This window comes from Pinus tabuliformis, chromosome 5_1 (assembly GCF_031772625.1).
Source record: "Pinus tabuliformis cultivar Carrire ecotype Pingquan chromosome 5_1, CPIR1, whole genome shotgun sequence".
In the NCBI taxonomy this organism is placed as follows: Eukaryota; Viridiplantae; Streptophyta; class Pinopsida; order Pinales; family Pinaceae; genus Pinus; species Pinus tabuliformis.
Window position 1 is genome coordinate 755,647,434 of NC_142305.1, and position 16,925 is coordinate 755,664,358.

Here is a 16,925-nt window from a genome sequence, read left to right on the forward strand (position 1 = left end):
AATGTCTGCCAATTGAATTCTCGTCATGGAATAATATATCATAACTTTCTTTGAAAAAATATAAATTAAAATGAAAATAGATTTTCATTGTTGTCTTTAACCAAATTCTTATGTGAATTTTTTTCAAATTCGATAACCAATGTATACAAAATGTCTCCCCAAAGTCCTCATTCTTTCCCCATGTTAGTATTTGAAGTTTCTTTTGTCATTTTTTCCAAGTAAACATCTGGGCTATCTATACCATGCATGTGTATTAATTCATCTTCATAAGATAATATGGCTTTGGCCTTTCCTTCAAGTAAACAATTCTTGAAATGTTCTATTGTTCCTCCACACAATTCTATTGATGTGTATCCAAAATTAAATAGAGTTCACAAACTATCCAAGAGGCAATCTCCCACTTAATATACAAAATTTTTCAAACCAAATAGATTATGTTTCCTTAGTATTGCATATGTACCAATCCTTTCTATAGTAAAAAAGTTCTTCTTGATTAATGCTTTAGAAATCATGCTTCAAACATGTTTTTTCATTCATTCATGCTATAACAATTACGTTTCAAAAAAATATTTTAATTTCACTATGAATTATTGCTCAACGATGAGCACAACATAAGTAATGTACAGGAAAACGAGTAAAACAATATAGATACAACTAATTCTCTTAAAAATATTTTCTATGAGAAAGATATAGAGTCACAAAACAAATGAACCACAACATGCCTGATATAAATATCATAAAATCTGTATCTGTTTCCGAAAATAGATATTGTGTATAATTCTTGGCACTAACAAGAAAAATGCACATTTCTCATAACAAAGTATCAAATCCAACATCTATGAATAAAACCATTCGTAATGAGCCCCCCCTCCATAAAACTATGAAATATATCAATATGCATTAGCAGCAAGCATCCCAAAATAAAAAATAAAAAAAAACATGATCAACACCTACCTAATGCAACCACCAACACATTACTTGTTAAAATTATGCCACAATATCTTTATAAAACTTAGAACATTTGATTTATTATTCTTAGGCTAATGAGAAAAATGCAGTGACATGTTACTTGTTATTATTATTATTACTATTATTATTGTGTCACAAAAGCTTCATAAAACTTAGACCCTTTGATTTATTATTTATGCCAAAAAATGAGTATCCGCAATAACAAACACAATCTTTCTATGGACTTCCGCATTCACTTCCCCCCGCGCCCCCCCCCCCCCCCCCCCCCCCCCAACACACACACACACACATACAATTTACTTCCACATAATATTGATTTTTAAACAAAAAAAGCCACTTAATATCAATCATTCCATATAATGTATCATGCAATTTCATATTTATTTAACTTCCTACATTTCTGTGATTCACCATGAATATGTATACATGATCTGTCCTATCTAACTTGTCACACACAAAATAGTTACACGTCATTATTATACACAGAAACAAGATATATAGAGTTAGATTCCATTGAAAAAATCACTGATATGTATTTTTCAACACATCATAGATATGAAAGACAACCAACTCTTCGACGATTACGCTCTCCCCTTTCTGTCAAGCCCCAACACAATACAACTAGAATTAGTTTTTCTCCCTTCGAATCATTTTTTTTTCTTCATTGAGCCATTGTTTCTCTATTTAACGATAGAACAACCTTACAACATATATCCAAAGAAGCAATTTTGTAGAGCTCTGAATTTGCACAAAATAGAGAATTTGAATTGTAGTTCGCCAAGTTTATTAGCGAGTGTAATACATATTGAAGTTTATGGAGTGTGATTCTAGAGTTGCAGAGCAAAAGTTCAGTACTTCTTTAACTAGAATAGTCGATGCTCAGAAATTTCTCAAAAAAATTACAAAAAAATACTTTTTTTCATGTCGACACCTATAAGAAATGTTGGTCCCAACTACTATGTTATTAGCTCACTTTAGGAAAAACTACAAAAGTGCGAACAATAGTGATTTTTCCACACACCTACATAATCAACTTCTTTTGCACTAAAGACTTTGCTAGTTAACTAATTAAAGATCATGCTATTTTTTGGCACAATTCTTCTGCATTATTATTATTATTATTATTATTATTATTATTATTATATTGGTAATATTCTAACTCTAAATATTGCTAAATAATTTACTAAACGTTGTACCGAGTCCAACGAAAATGCAAAGTAGAAATCGTGCTCGTTCTTGCACACATTACCCATCCTCCACACAGTAAAAGCTTCGCACAAGGAAAGATTCACAAAAGGAAACGTAGTAATACTAATTCAAAATTTGTTCATAGTTACATTTATTACATGTCGATGAAAACATTTTCCTTATGCACCCCCGTTTTCTCACCCATATGCCATCCTCCAAACATCCTTCGAACAATGAACATTTACATTGTGCAAACTCAAACCTAGCATTACCGATAAAGACGAAGGCCTAAAATCAAGGAAAGTTAGATCGACGAAATGTTTACATTGCTAGAGAGACTATGGCAAACACAGAGTCAGAGATTAGAATTGTAATTCACCAAGTTCATTAGAGAGTGCAATACATATTCAAGATTATGGAGCATGATTCTGGAGCTACAGAGCAAGAGATCAATACTTCTTTAGCTATAATAGTTGGTGCTCTTGAATTTATCATGTTTAATTCGACCTTATAAATCAGAAAATGGCAATACTAGACTTGAATATGAAGTGATTGCAATTGGAAAATGAAATGTTGAGTTTTCGTTTGGATAATGCGGCTCCTGAAAACACCCCATCCTGTACATAGTAAAATATCAACACAATAAAAGCTTCACACAATGAAACATATAAATATTGATTATCATGTTCTCCCACACATATCCCTTCCTCCACAAATATTCAATTCTAATACTAATGCTTAGAGAAATAACACACTGTCAGAGAATTTGCGAAACCCCTTGTTCTCCATAGCTCTATGCAACTAATCTCGTGTGCATACTTCAAAGAAATTTCCAAATGAAAATAGAAAATCAACATGAATCAGTTTAGAAGGCTGCAATATTGTTCAACTTTTGTATTTCTACACTACTACTATAATCCAAGCTCAACTTCATAGATAATAGTTTATGTAAGGGAACAAAAGCTGAGACAATACTCCAAGATATTAAATGTAGTTTGCAAAGAGAAAACTCTACATGCCCCACTATTTTTTCTATTACTGTAAATAATAGTTTTTCCCTCACTATAATGTTTGCAGTCTTGTTTACCTAGAAATCACCATGTTTCTCCTTTTATTAATAGAAAACAGAGCCATAGGAAAATACAAGTCATCTCAGCATTCAATTCACCAACTAGGTACCTACTCACGCATTAAGAAAACCACATAAGCACCAAAAAATCAAATCTAGAAACATGATTTTGTGTACTTTCAAAATAATACATATGCATATATGCAGAACCACAAAGAAAATCCATTTATGCACAATAATATATCACACAAAACTACTTACGCATATCTTCGTCTGCACAACCACTTCCACACTCAACAATGCCCTTCCATTAGTCATTGACATTTTCAAGTTAATATTAATAAATATGGGTCCCAAATATCGTAGGCAAGAAGCTTTCATTCCAAAATAAATGTTAGACAAAGCATTTGTTCTCCACACACACTACCTCTAAACAACACAGTCAATTTTGTGAAAAAAAACTCTCAAGCTTTCATTATATGCACTTTCGCACTCTGCAAAAATTTTTAATATTAAAACAAGCACTACTCTTGTGCACAATCTACTAATATCAAAATGCATTACAATTAAAATATCGCCTTGCAATTCCCTCATGTCACACAAATTCCACACATGCATTTGTTCTCTGCATAACCTCCACACACACACAACCACCTCCACACAACTTCCTTTGCACAAATAATTCCACACTTAGTAATTCCTTGAGTCATTAAAGTCGAAACTGATATTAAATCACCACCTGCCACCATTTTTTTTCTGAAACATGCTACAAAGATAAAGTCGCCATCCATATATGTTTCTTCTCATATTAACAGAAAACAGAGTTATAGGTAAATACAAGTCATCTTAGCATTTAATTCATGTACTACACACCTTCTCACACATTTAGAAAACCACATAAGCACCAAAACATCAAATCTATAAACATAAATCCATTTACACACAAAAATATCTCACGCACAACCGCCTCCACACAACCACTTTCAGACTCAACAATGCCCTTTCATCACTCATTGACATTTGAAATTGATATTAATGAATATCGGTGCCAAATATCGTGGGTAGAAAACATTCATTCTGAAATAAACGTTGGACAATGCATTTTTTCTCTACACATTCAACCTCCGAACATCATAGTGCATTGTGTGCAAAAAGATCTCAAGCTTTCGTTGTATCCACTTCCACATAAAATAAGCATTGCTCTTCTCCACAATATACTAATATCAAAATGAATTACAATTAAAATATCCCTCTACACTTCCCTCATTCCACACAAATTCCACACATGTATTTGTTCTCTGCATAAATTCTTCACATGCACAACCACCTACGCACAACTTCGTCTTCACAACTACTTATGCACTCAGTAACTCCCTCAGTCATTGAAATTCTAAACTAATATTAATTAATGATCATATGTCTTGAAATACATCCCTAAACAAGAAATAAAAAATGGATTTGTATATTTATTATTTTAATAAACTTTGCACAAAATGTTCACATAACATGTGCACACACACAACCACCTTTGCACAACTACTTCTGCATTGAATAACGCCCTTTGATTAGTCATTGACATTCAAAAATTTGTACATGCTACGTCTGAACAACCAACTTTTCACAACTACTTCTGCAGTTGCAGAAAACGTTCCTAAATAATAATTAAACAAAGTGACTTGTATATTTATTGTTTCAATAAACCTCACACAAAAATTTCCCCACATTCATTTTACTGCTCAACATGTTTTCTTCACATGGATTGGAAACAAAGTTTATTTGACACCCCTGTCTATGCAAAAGAGCTCCAATTCTCCCGCACATACTCCTTAATAATTTCAATTGCATATTTGTTCAAGCCTATGTAAAAAAAACCTACAACCACACCAATTCTCACATCGTTGACTAGAGCACTAATATAACATTGCTCCATAACTGCATGTCATATCGATTGAAAACATGGTTTATTTAATATCGCATAATAATAATAGCTTTTATAGACCAATGTTTATGATAAGTGTTAAAAAAAGATACTAGCTACCTTTGCACCCTAGTATATGCAAAACACCCCAATTCTCTTGCACATACTTCGTCATATGCATAGTAAAAGTTTTGCACAATGAAACCGTACCAATTATCATATCATTCATTAGTATCACAACGCTCACTATGCAAAGGACCCCATCTCTCCCACACGTACTCTGTCCTATGCATAACAAAAAACAATAATATTAATTCAACATTTGTCTAGTGCCCTGCGCGTCGCAGCCACACCGGCCCCCATCCCAACCCCCCCAACCCCCACTGCGACCTATGTAAATAACCTGCAACCACATCAATTCTTGCATCATTGAATAGAGCGCTACTATAACAGTGTCCTACAACCACATCGAGCAAAGCACTAACAAATAGTGACAGTGTCAGAGCACTAACCTATGCAACGATCACTCACAAAAATACTTTTATTTTAATTTTAAAATGAATTGTCAAGCATTGGAGAAAAACAAAAATAAAATCCCCCCCACCAAGGGAATTATGTCCCATCAAAGCTTCCTCAGATAATTGGAAATTAGCAACAACATTTACTGAAAATTTAAAATTATTATTGAATTTATGCAAAAATAGAAATATTAAGCATTTTCTCGAAACTTTGGTTTAAATTGCAAAAAAACAACCAAATAATGCACAATCAGTGCAACTTGACTGTGAAGCAAATGCTATAGTCCCTAAAGGAGTAAAGACTAATAATTAGTGATTTTTTTTTCATTTTGTTTCTTTAATTTATTTTTGTAATTTTAATTTATGTATATGAACCATTCCAATAATCAAGTATTTATATTAAACTATAAAGTAAATCATATAACATAACATACAAGAGTTGCACATTAGCATAATTGGTATATTTTTTTAAATAATAAAAAAATGAAAATGGTATTGAATTTGAGTGTTTGATTTTGGTTGGTTTGAAATACTTTTATAGTTGTAATAGTTAGTTAATTGGATGTTGTATTTTACATATTTCTCTCTTCAATCTTTTTCAAGAAAACCAAATTTTATGCTCATGATTAATCCTCACTTCAACTCTTTTAGGAAGAGTGGTGCTAAAGGTTTAACAATAGATGTTAGCATACACACTTATATTATAATAATAAGATTTTTGAGTCCTTATATTTATATGTTTGTAGTAGATTGGCATGACATCTTGATAATAAATAAAAAAAGTGTATGCCTTCTTCCATCATGTTTCTCTTCAGCATAGATTTATATGTTATCTAAAACAAATAGAGGTGCATTGACTAAGAACTTGTAATAGGTGATCAAAAATTGGTTTTGAGAATTTCATATGTATAATGGATTTAAGAATATTAAACCTAAAGTATTGGTGGTGAATTGATTTCCCTGAGCCATATTATAACGAATGCACCTAATAAATGCAAGGTGGGCATTTCGTCCTTATATATCATGAACAAAAAATAAACTATGTCATATTCAAGTCTTTAGAAAATGTGGGTCTAACTACATAACATTAGTATGCATTATTTACACCTAAAAAAACAAACAACTAACCATTTGGTTCCTTGCTAATGTCAACATATTAAAGTAGCCTCATGTACTTAAGACTAAATCCTTTATGTTAAGCTGAATTGTTAAAACAATTGTGATATTGTTCATTGAATTCATAACTACGTTAGCAATCATCTTACATCCCAAATTATAGTTGTAAAATTCTTTAGGTTAAAATTTAAAATACATGTCTCTGTACAAAATCATTACACTAGTATAGATAGATTTTCAAGTTAAATAGACACATTAAATTAAAAAAAATACACTCATCTCGAAAGAATCATATTGCATAAAAATCATGGAGTTCTTGATCAAACTACACTAACAAACCATGCATAATACATCAATATTTTCGAAAAAAAAATGAGATCTTTGGAGAAGATAGTTTCGCAACATCTCTGTTGTGGTTATATTGATAATAATAGGTATTATGAGGAGTGCACTATAATAAAATAAACAAGTAACCAAAAAAAACATCCATAATGTAGTAAGGTGCTACAGTGATGCCCAAAAAACTTAGCACTTTTCCATCAATGGATATTTGGAACTGAAAACATTATATTTTGGCTTATTTGCATGATGGATACATTACCAAAGGAACTTCTATTAACCTATTTAAGAACCCTATTAAAAAATTCAAGAGTTCAAAAGATAGTTAATATTTTTTAAAGAGAAACATTAAATTGGCGAGGAATATTGTGAGTTGTGAGTTTAACATTATAGAATGATTTAACAATATAGAATGGTTTTGAATGGTTTTCGAATAAATAAGAACTTGTAACAAATAATAATCAAACTTCACAATGTTTTCTGGACTACTTTTGGAAACGAAGTTAGGATGAGTGGGAATTGAAAGGCCCCAACGTACCATTAAGATGTTAGTGCAAACATTCACAACGTAGTTTATTGATTAAGAATGATGGAAAACTATTATCATTTTACAAGTTAGGATTTCAGGTGAAATGCTAACAAAATAAGATTACATGGCTCTAATTAGAGAACTTGCCTAATGCACGAGACATGTAGACAAACACAAAATATTACAAAGGTGGCATTAGGAAAGATCAGTAGACTTTGGGTACATTTACTTAAAAACATCAATTTAATGCATTTCATGAATAATTTAGTCATCTTTTATTAATTATACAAATAGTGATTAAATTCACGCACTATAAAACTCACTAATAATGCATATTTCTGGGTCAAGTTATGAGAATATAATGCTAACAGCAAGGAACCCAAAGCGAACTGAAATATGTTATTCTGAAGGCACACTTATTGCAACTTCATTACAGATTAATGTCAAATTTAGTATAAACTTTCTCCACTTTAGCTTTTAGATTTTCATTGTCCTTATTTCCCAACAAGCCTTGGTTGAAATTCTGGAGAAGTTTCATGTGCTCCTTTTAGATAACCAAAGTGATGTTAATAGACTAGTGGATAAAGTCTTTGATCTACTCAAAATTAGATTCGTATAGACCAATGGAGGTCATGATTGGGGTATCTGAAATGAAAGAACCAACCAGTTATTGAAATATAAACCCTTAATGGAAACAATCAGGATTCAACCTCTATTCACCCACTATTGGTCATTGTTTATCTATTAATTTATAATCTAAGCCTCTTTGACATATGAATTGAAGCATCCAATTGAATAAAGTTGAAGCATGATTACTCAAAGCATGATTATGCTTATATATTATAAATCATATTAGCATAATTCCCCAGTTTTGCAACATGTCTTCAGAGATTTAAATGCAAAACTCACTTACGAATACAAGAACCACCCAGAGACATGGCATTGTTGTCACCATAAGCCTTTTTTTTCTTTTTTGGTAATGTTACATGAATCAAAAACTTTCTCGTAAAAATTGAATAATTGATTGCATTTTCCTATGAAGGATTTCAAATTTATTAATAAAATGAAGTAAAGCAAATTAATTGCACATTTTTCAAGGACATAGAATGTTGTTTTCAAGACTATGCACTAAGTGATAAATCAAATAAGAATCAAGATAAGTTGTTCATAAGTTAGTCTAATTGGAAAAATATCCCAGACAACTAAGTGATTTTTCTGCCTTACTCGTAACAATCTTGTATCTAATGTTAATCAAGTAGCTACCAACAGCAATTGCATTTTCCTTGTCCTGCTTAGTATAGGGCTTAAATCTAGTAGTCATGACCTACTTAAGAGCCATAATAAATGTTGTAATTTGGTGGTTATGTGGCCCTCCGTGAAGAGATGAGAAAACATTAAAGTTCACTCTATTCTCATAATAATAAATTGTGCCATTTAGTTGTTCCTTTTTTAGGGGTTCATGATGTAGATTTATGAAGGAAAGAAATGAAATACATATTTAAAATAAAAATACAAAGATACAACATAATTGAACTTCAATTAATAAATAGCAAATGCTCAAAATTGTTTACATGCAGGATGAAAGAAAACTAGCTCAGGCGATGGTAGCTTATCTCCGAGAAGAGATATGATAGGTACATTCCTTCTAAAATGTGTTATAATGAGGCTCGAGGGCATTTTTTCATGAATAAACAAAGATAAACCCTAAACATCCAAAAACCGAACATTAGGAGATGAAGTGCCGAAAGGTATGGACCCTTATGGGGTTAGTTGGAATGTCAATTTCCTATGGTCATAACTTTGGCATACGATCTTCATTTGGTGTGCACGATAACCCATTAGAAAGGCCTGCCCAAGGAAAACAAATTTTTTCTGCAATAATCCATGTTTTTTGTTTCCCAAATAAACATTGTTTAGGGCCATAAAACTGATTTGGATGATCAAGACCCAAAAACTGCAAAAAATAGAAAATTATCGAAATAGGAAAACGTACTGAAAAATAGGAAACTGGTAGAAAACAGTGTTGGGGGTCCAAGTGGAATAGGCACATGGCCAATAATATCCACTTGGATCATTACTCCCCACATAGGAAGAAATGGTCCCCATTGTGTTGAGTGTCTCCATGAGGTGAGGAAACTTATGTTGAACTCGGTCCCTGGTGAGACACTTGTGTTGGTGCAGGAGTTAGTCAATTTTGACAACCTGATACATTTGGATCCTCTATTGGTGAGTTTTCTTAATGTGTGTCCATGATACAGTTAGTTGTGGCATGTTCAATGCAATTTGGGTTGAGCTATATTGGTGTTAGTTTCCTAGCAATGCCTAATGTGTCCAACAATGGTGGAAAGTATGTCCGAAGGCAGTCCACATTGAATATTGGGTGCAGGCCAAGGAATGGGGTGATACATAGCTCAAAATCATCATCACCCATATCCTTGGTGATGGTGTAAGGACCGTATTGGAGTGGTCGAAGCTTTCGATGGGCTCTGGCAAGGTGTTCCTTCTGCAAATGCAACCAAACCTTGATGCCTAATTGAAACTTATGTGGCACCCAATTTTGATCATGATGTTGTTTGTACTTAGTATTAGCTTTATCCAGGATATCATGAACCTGCTAGCGGATGTCTTGAATGTGTTCAATAAACATGATGGCCTTATTTGCTTCAGATTGAACATGTGCAAATTTTTTTTGTGTAGCTGAAAGATGCATTACAACATCAATGGAACATAATGGTTGAAATCTTAGGCCCGCTTGAAAGATACTCTGGTCATTTTATTGATTTGAGGCTTCTACGATCTATATTTTGTGTGGTGTTACCTTTTGGAGTCATCGCATTCATGTTTTTTGGAATCGATGTTTTGAACCATCCTTTGTGTTTCATCATCAAGATAGACACATGAGTGAATAACCCAGAATTCAATAGTGTAAATAAATAATGGCGAGGGTAGGGTTGAGAATGAATGGTAGTCGACAAGAATGGTAATGCTTTAACACAGTTTTTAATTTTAATTTTTAATTTAATGTTTAGTTTTCTTTTAAAGTATTTTTATTTTTTAATTTGTATTTCTTAGTTTTTAATTAAATGATTAAAAGTGAATAAGTATTAATTGTTCCTAATATTTATTAATGTTGATAAATTAATCTATTATTTTTCCTTACTTTCCTTATAAATAATTAATTTTATTAATTTCAAGATTAAAATGAATTTAATTATTTTTATTTAGTAAGTTGTATAAAGTCATTTTTGGTTTCAATTGAATAATTAAAAATAATTAATATTTAATAAAAAATATTTATTAACCTATTATTTTTGCATGATTAATTAATTGAAATTTGATGTTTAAAATTGAATTTTTTTTATTAATCTTTAATTTTGTTTGAAAAAAAAAAAAAAAAAAACCTTTTAAATTTGTATTTCTTAGTTTTAAGTGAATGATTAGAAATAAATAAGTATTAATTGTTCCTAATATTTATTAATGTTGATAGATTAACCTATTATTTTTCCTTACTTTCTTGTATAAATAATTATTTTTATTAATTTCAAGATTAAAATGAATTTAATTATTTTTATTTAGTAAGTTGTATAAAGTCATTTTTGGTTTCAATAATTAAAAATAATTAATATTCAATACATACTATTTATAAACCTATTATTTTTGCATGAATTACTTAATTGAAATTTGAAGTTTAAATTGAATAATTTTTTTATTAATCTTTAATTTTGTTTGAAATAAATTGAGAATTATAAAAAAAATTAATCTTTATTAATAATAATCCTTAAAATGTTAATGTTGTTACAAAGTTTTAGTGCTTATCAACTTTATTATATCATTGTTAATTATTATTAATTAATTTGTAAAGTTTCAAATTAGAATGGAATATAATGAATTAAACTAAAGTTTTAGTTAAAAATTAAAATAAATTTATTTATTTTAAATTGAAATTCTAAAATTTTATTCATACTTGATTTTAGATTTTTATTAAAATATTTTAATAAATTTTTAGGGTTGGTATACTATAGGGAAGACCATGGAGGGCAAACCTAGCGATAAGAGGGTGGGGAGCATCTAGGAGAGGGTGGAATCAGAGGTTAGAGTGGGAATCCAATTATCACTTATTTTCCAACCATCGTCACGGTTAAGGTTGTTAGGGTGTTTTCCTATTTCAATAGCTTCTCTAAATTTCCTATGGTGATAATGATCAATTTTGGCCACAACACAAGAGTTTTCAATACAAATATGATGATTGGTTTTTCTAGAGTGAATGGCCAAAGCTGAGTTTTTGGAACAATTATGCTTAATGTCAATGGTATGCTCTTGAATCCTAGTTGAGATTGATTGGCTGGTCTCACCAATGTAGGATCTGCCACAGGAACAAGGAACCAAATAAACCCCTTTGTGGAATTTACAATCAATAGGATCTTATTGATTTCAAGCATCTGCTAATGGTGTTCATAGGCTTGAAGGTGGTTATTGTTCTTCTTTAAAGTATGAGAAATTTTATCAGTGGTTCCCAATGTGTAGGGGAGGTGGACCTTACCAACACAATCATCCATTGGTTGTTTGGTTTTAGGATTTTGCGGCTTCTTGAAAGCTTTGATTCCTTGGTGTCTTCTATAATCATTCTTTTCAAAAACATCCATGAGATGGTTCTTCTCCTGTTCAAAATGATCATGATATAAAATGTGAACAACCCTAGTTGCTAGAGTGTTGATCATATACAAAGTCAAGAATCTATAATTGGTTGTAACTCTCTCCTTCATTTATTAATACAAAAAACACTTTTTTTTCCCTATACTTATATCATGTTGATGCTTATGTATTTCAATGTCATTTGACTCATTGATTAGAGACATTATATTATTATATGTGGATATTATAGTGCTCTTTCTTGTTTTAGTCATTCTTTCAGGCTCCATTTAGAGCATGTGGAGCTAGAGTTGGATTTTACAAGCAAGGAGAAGAGGACTTACTACAGATTCTAGGTAGGTCTCTTTCCGTATTCTAATCTCTCTAAGGAAAACATAGATCCTTTTTCCCTCTGTTGTTTCTAGATCAGACTACTAGATCTACGGAGTTCATTTATGTCCACAAATTGAATTTTCCACATAACAACTTAGTGACCGTAGCAAGTCTCAACATTTCCCTTAGTGGTTTCCTTGGCCTAGGCATTTCAACCTTTTAAGGTGACCTTAATCAAATTATCGAGACTGTAATTTACCTTAAGAAAACACAATTTTGAGCTTGGTAGTGTTTTTTGTGTCACGTTTTGAGAAAATTAGCCCCAGTGCACTCTTTGTTTTGAGACAGAGCAACACAACGCAATCTCTCCTCTCTACAAGTGTGATGGTTCACATTGGTGTCCATTCTGGATGTGTGATGGTCCTGTATAATGCAAAAAAATTCATTTCTTTACCCTGGTCTCAATTTTTCTTTAAACAATAAGGTTTTCTTGAGTCTCTAAATTTTTCTATGTCTCTGTAAATCCATCATTGTGTTCACATTTGATTTTGTTAGCCTTTGATGAGAGTTTATTTGATTTTTTCTTTCTTCTTATCAATTAGGTTTTTGTAAAAAATTGGCTTGATTTTTTATTGGCTATAGAATTTTTTATATTACAATCTCATTCTGTGTGATTTATTTCATCAATGATCTAGCTCCATTTCATTTTTCATCACAGTTTAAAATTAAAAGAAAGTAAAAAAAAAAATCATTGTATGTATTACATATAAGGATTTGAATCTGAATTGGAGCAGTGCATTAAAAGATTTGTTTAGGAAGTTTTGTTTGATTCATCATTGATGTATTCATTATTCTTTGTTTCTTCCCTCTCATAGATAACTCTTCATCGAAAAATAAAATATTTCTTGTTATCATACTAGTTACATCACAGGGAATTCAAATGAACTCGTATTGTGAGCCTTGAAACTGAAACATAAGTGAAGATCAACTTCTAAAATTTATTCAATCAATCTAAGGAGCACTTGGAACATTAATGACAGACATAGAGCTTTAGGCTAGAGACATGTTCCGACATCTTTAAAGGTAGGATTTGTCATTACTTGTATGTGTTACATTCTAGGGGTAGTCAGTATTCCATGTACATAAGTATATCAGATTTCTCTCCACATACCCTTGGGTATATCATATGGTGTCCCATAATACTTGCTATCATACACGATACATTAGATAGAACTACCACATACTACGCTTTCACGTACATCCTGATATATTTTGCAATTCCACTATAGGTTGTTATCTTGCCATAGGTAACTGATTCTGCCAACTTTTCCACTGTGATACACTGAACACAGCGTTCGGGGAGATTTCCTGCACGTACTGGAAATGGTATTCCACAGTTCATAGTGACTTGGTAATCCTTATCTACCTAGTTACCCCTTTGTTTTATTTTGTATCTTTAATTTGTAAAAATTATTAATCTATCATGGAATAACACCCTCAACAACCCTCGTTGTTCATGTAGAATGCAAAGATTTCCTCCTTTACCTCCTAAGGAAACACCTAGTCATCATAAGAATAAAAATATGAAAACTACCGAAACTGGTACTTCAGAAGCTTCCCCTTCTGGAACTACATTTGAAATCAATCAGCTAGAGTCATCACTTCCCATAAGTATTAAACCTAAAATTACATCTTTACCAGTTGGTGAGTCTGACGCAGTCAAAATTGAAGCCCTTGAAACTTCAAAACTTGAGGTCATTGAGCCTAAATTTCTTGATTCAGATACCTTACAACATGAGGTTATACAACATGAGGAACCTTATTTAACTAAACCCATTACTTGAGGTCCTTCTTCTTCTCTTCCTCTACCTTTGTCTCAACCACAACCTGTATATTTTGTTCCTGATGGAGAACAAATTCCACCTGGTCTTTTGAGTACTGAAGAGATTACTGAAGAAGAGTCTCGACCTTCATCTCCTATCTATTTAAGAGGGAGTCCTCTTTATCAAGCTCATTATTTTCTTACTCCTCATACTCAAATCCAAGCTCCTTCACCTAGCATGCCTCATTTCAACTCATCATTGAGTTTCCCTCTGAAAACTCCTTTGAGAAGTTTAACCATGACTGAGTCAATGACGGTTTCTCAACTTGTATCTGTTATCATGAGTGAGCCAACCGAAGTTGCAACTACTTCTATGTTTGTAAATTTTCAAGAAGCTAATTTTTATGGTGGTCCATCAGTGCCAATTAGCTACTAGTCACTACCTAGAATATTTTCTGGTGTGTCGACTAGTCCATGGACTTCTCCCTAGTCATATTCACCTAGAATTCTATTTGATACCTCTTTGATAAGCACCTAACAACCTATCCCACATATTGCACCAAAATCTCTTTGGAGAAGCAATATGGCTCATTTATTAGTGGATTGGGACATATACAACAACATACTCCATCCTATACTTGGTACTCTCCTCTTGGAGAGCAGTTATCTCCATATTATACTTATCCCTCAGCAAGGGGTAATAATACTTCTGGAATTTTTCCATCTGTTGACGAAATGCCACAAGTTGGTGCTCCATCCTATTTGTGTCCTCTTCCTATGATTCCTCCATTTCCAGGAATGGATTCTAATCCTTGGCACCCTACATTTCCTGTTCAACCTGTTTTGGTTTTGAATCAACTTTTGACTTCTCAACATGCCTCTAACACACCCCAAGTTCCTACTTGCCAACCTATTCAATCCATACCTCAACCTGCCCAAGTTTTATTTCAAGTGAGTCAACCTGTCTAGGTTATATGTCAAACACAACCTATTCCATAGGTATTAGGGATTTCTCAAGTCCCATCTACCCAGCCTCTTCAGGGTCCATTACAAATTCCAACACTTGGTTAGTCCATACCTCATATGTAAGCAAATCAACCTATACATGGTATGACAAAGGTACCAACCAGTCAACCTAATATAGGGATGATGCAAAATCCCTATAGGCAACCATTCTAAGGTATCCCACAGATGCCTTTTGGTCAAACTATTATTCCACAAATACCTAATCAAGGCCGACAGATTCAAACATACCCATTTCATCCTTTTCAAGGTTTTATTGAACTAGAAAACCTGGCTACATTTATCTCGGTTATCAAAATCCCCCCTTACCCTGGAATGCAAATATTGGTTGCTCAACCTATTCCATCATACCTAGGATATCCTCCACTAGACTTTGATAGGAAGGTGTCATTTGTTGTGACCCTTAAGTTACCAAATTTAACTCATCTAATGAATGATCCTATTTGTCATTCTCCTTGGTGGCCAACCATTCCTACCAAATTTTCGAGTGACATTCCAAAATTCAACATAAATCATGGAGAAGATCTGTCTACTCTTGTTATGACCTACATTTATGGTGTTCATCCAATTCCTTAAATGATGATTTGATTTATTTACGGCTTTTCCAGAGAAATATTATTGGTACGACAAGTAAGTGTTATGATGAATTGTCATGTGTTTCAATTAACAGCTTCAATACCTTGGCAACTACATTTTTGACCCATTTTCAATTACCTATCCGATATGAAACTAGAACCGAACTTTTGACCTCTTTGAAACATTTTGACTCCATTCATATCTCTAATCATATTCATGAATGGAGACATCGACATCAATTTGTCAAAACTTTCATTCACCAATCAGTTATTGGCTAAATGGTTTATTAAATCCTTGTTACCATCCATAACTGAAGATGTTGCTAAAAGTGGAGTCATTCCCAATACCTTGATTTGATTTATATTCAATCTGGAACACTTTATGACAAGATACCCAATGCTCCACGACCTCAACATACCATTCCACTAACTCCCACTAAAGAATCAAATATCGTTGATGATGTGATTGGTTCTAATAGTCAATGAACATCAAGTAAACTATCTAGTTCATCTCCTACTATGACTACCCAAAAACCATCCTCTTCTACTCATGTGACTACTTCTAAGATCAATGTCACTCAATCTATGAAATTCCAAGTCTTAGCAACTTGGAAGTAAGAAGAAATGTAAAGGAAATAAGAATAAAGACAATTCTTCCCAAGAAAAACAAAACAATCAATCTCTCAATGAAAAATGAAATCCTTGTTATCCTTCCCTTATTTGCAATGAGGAACATTTTAGTAGGGAAGTTAACCAATTCTAAAGTTGTCATCTAACGCACCTGTTGTATTAACAAATCCCTTTCCCAACCAGGAGACCAATATGGTTGCACAAGATCAAGTGTCCCCTTCCCATGTAATGATGTTATCTTCCACCAAACAAAAAGATGATATTATG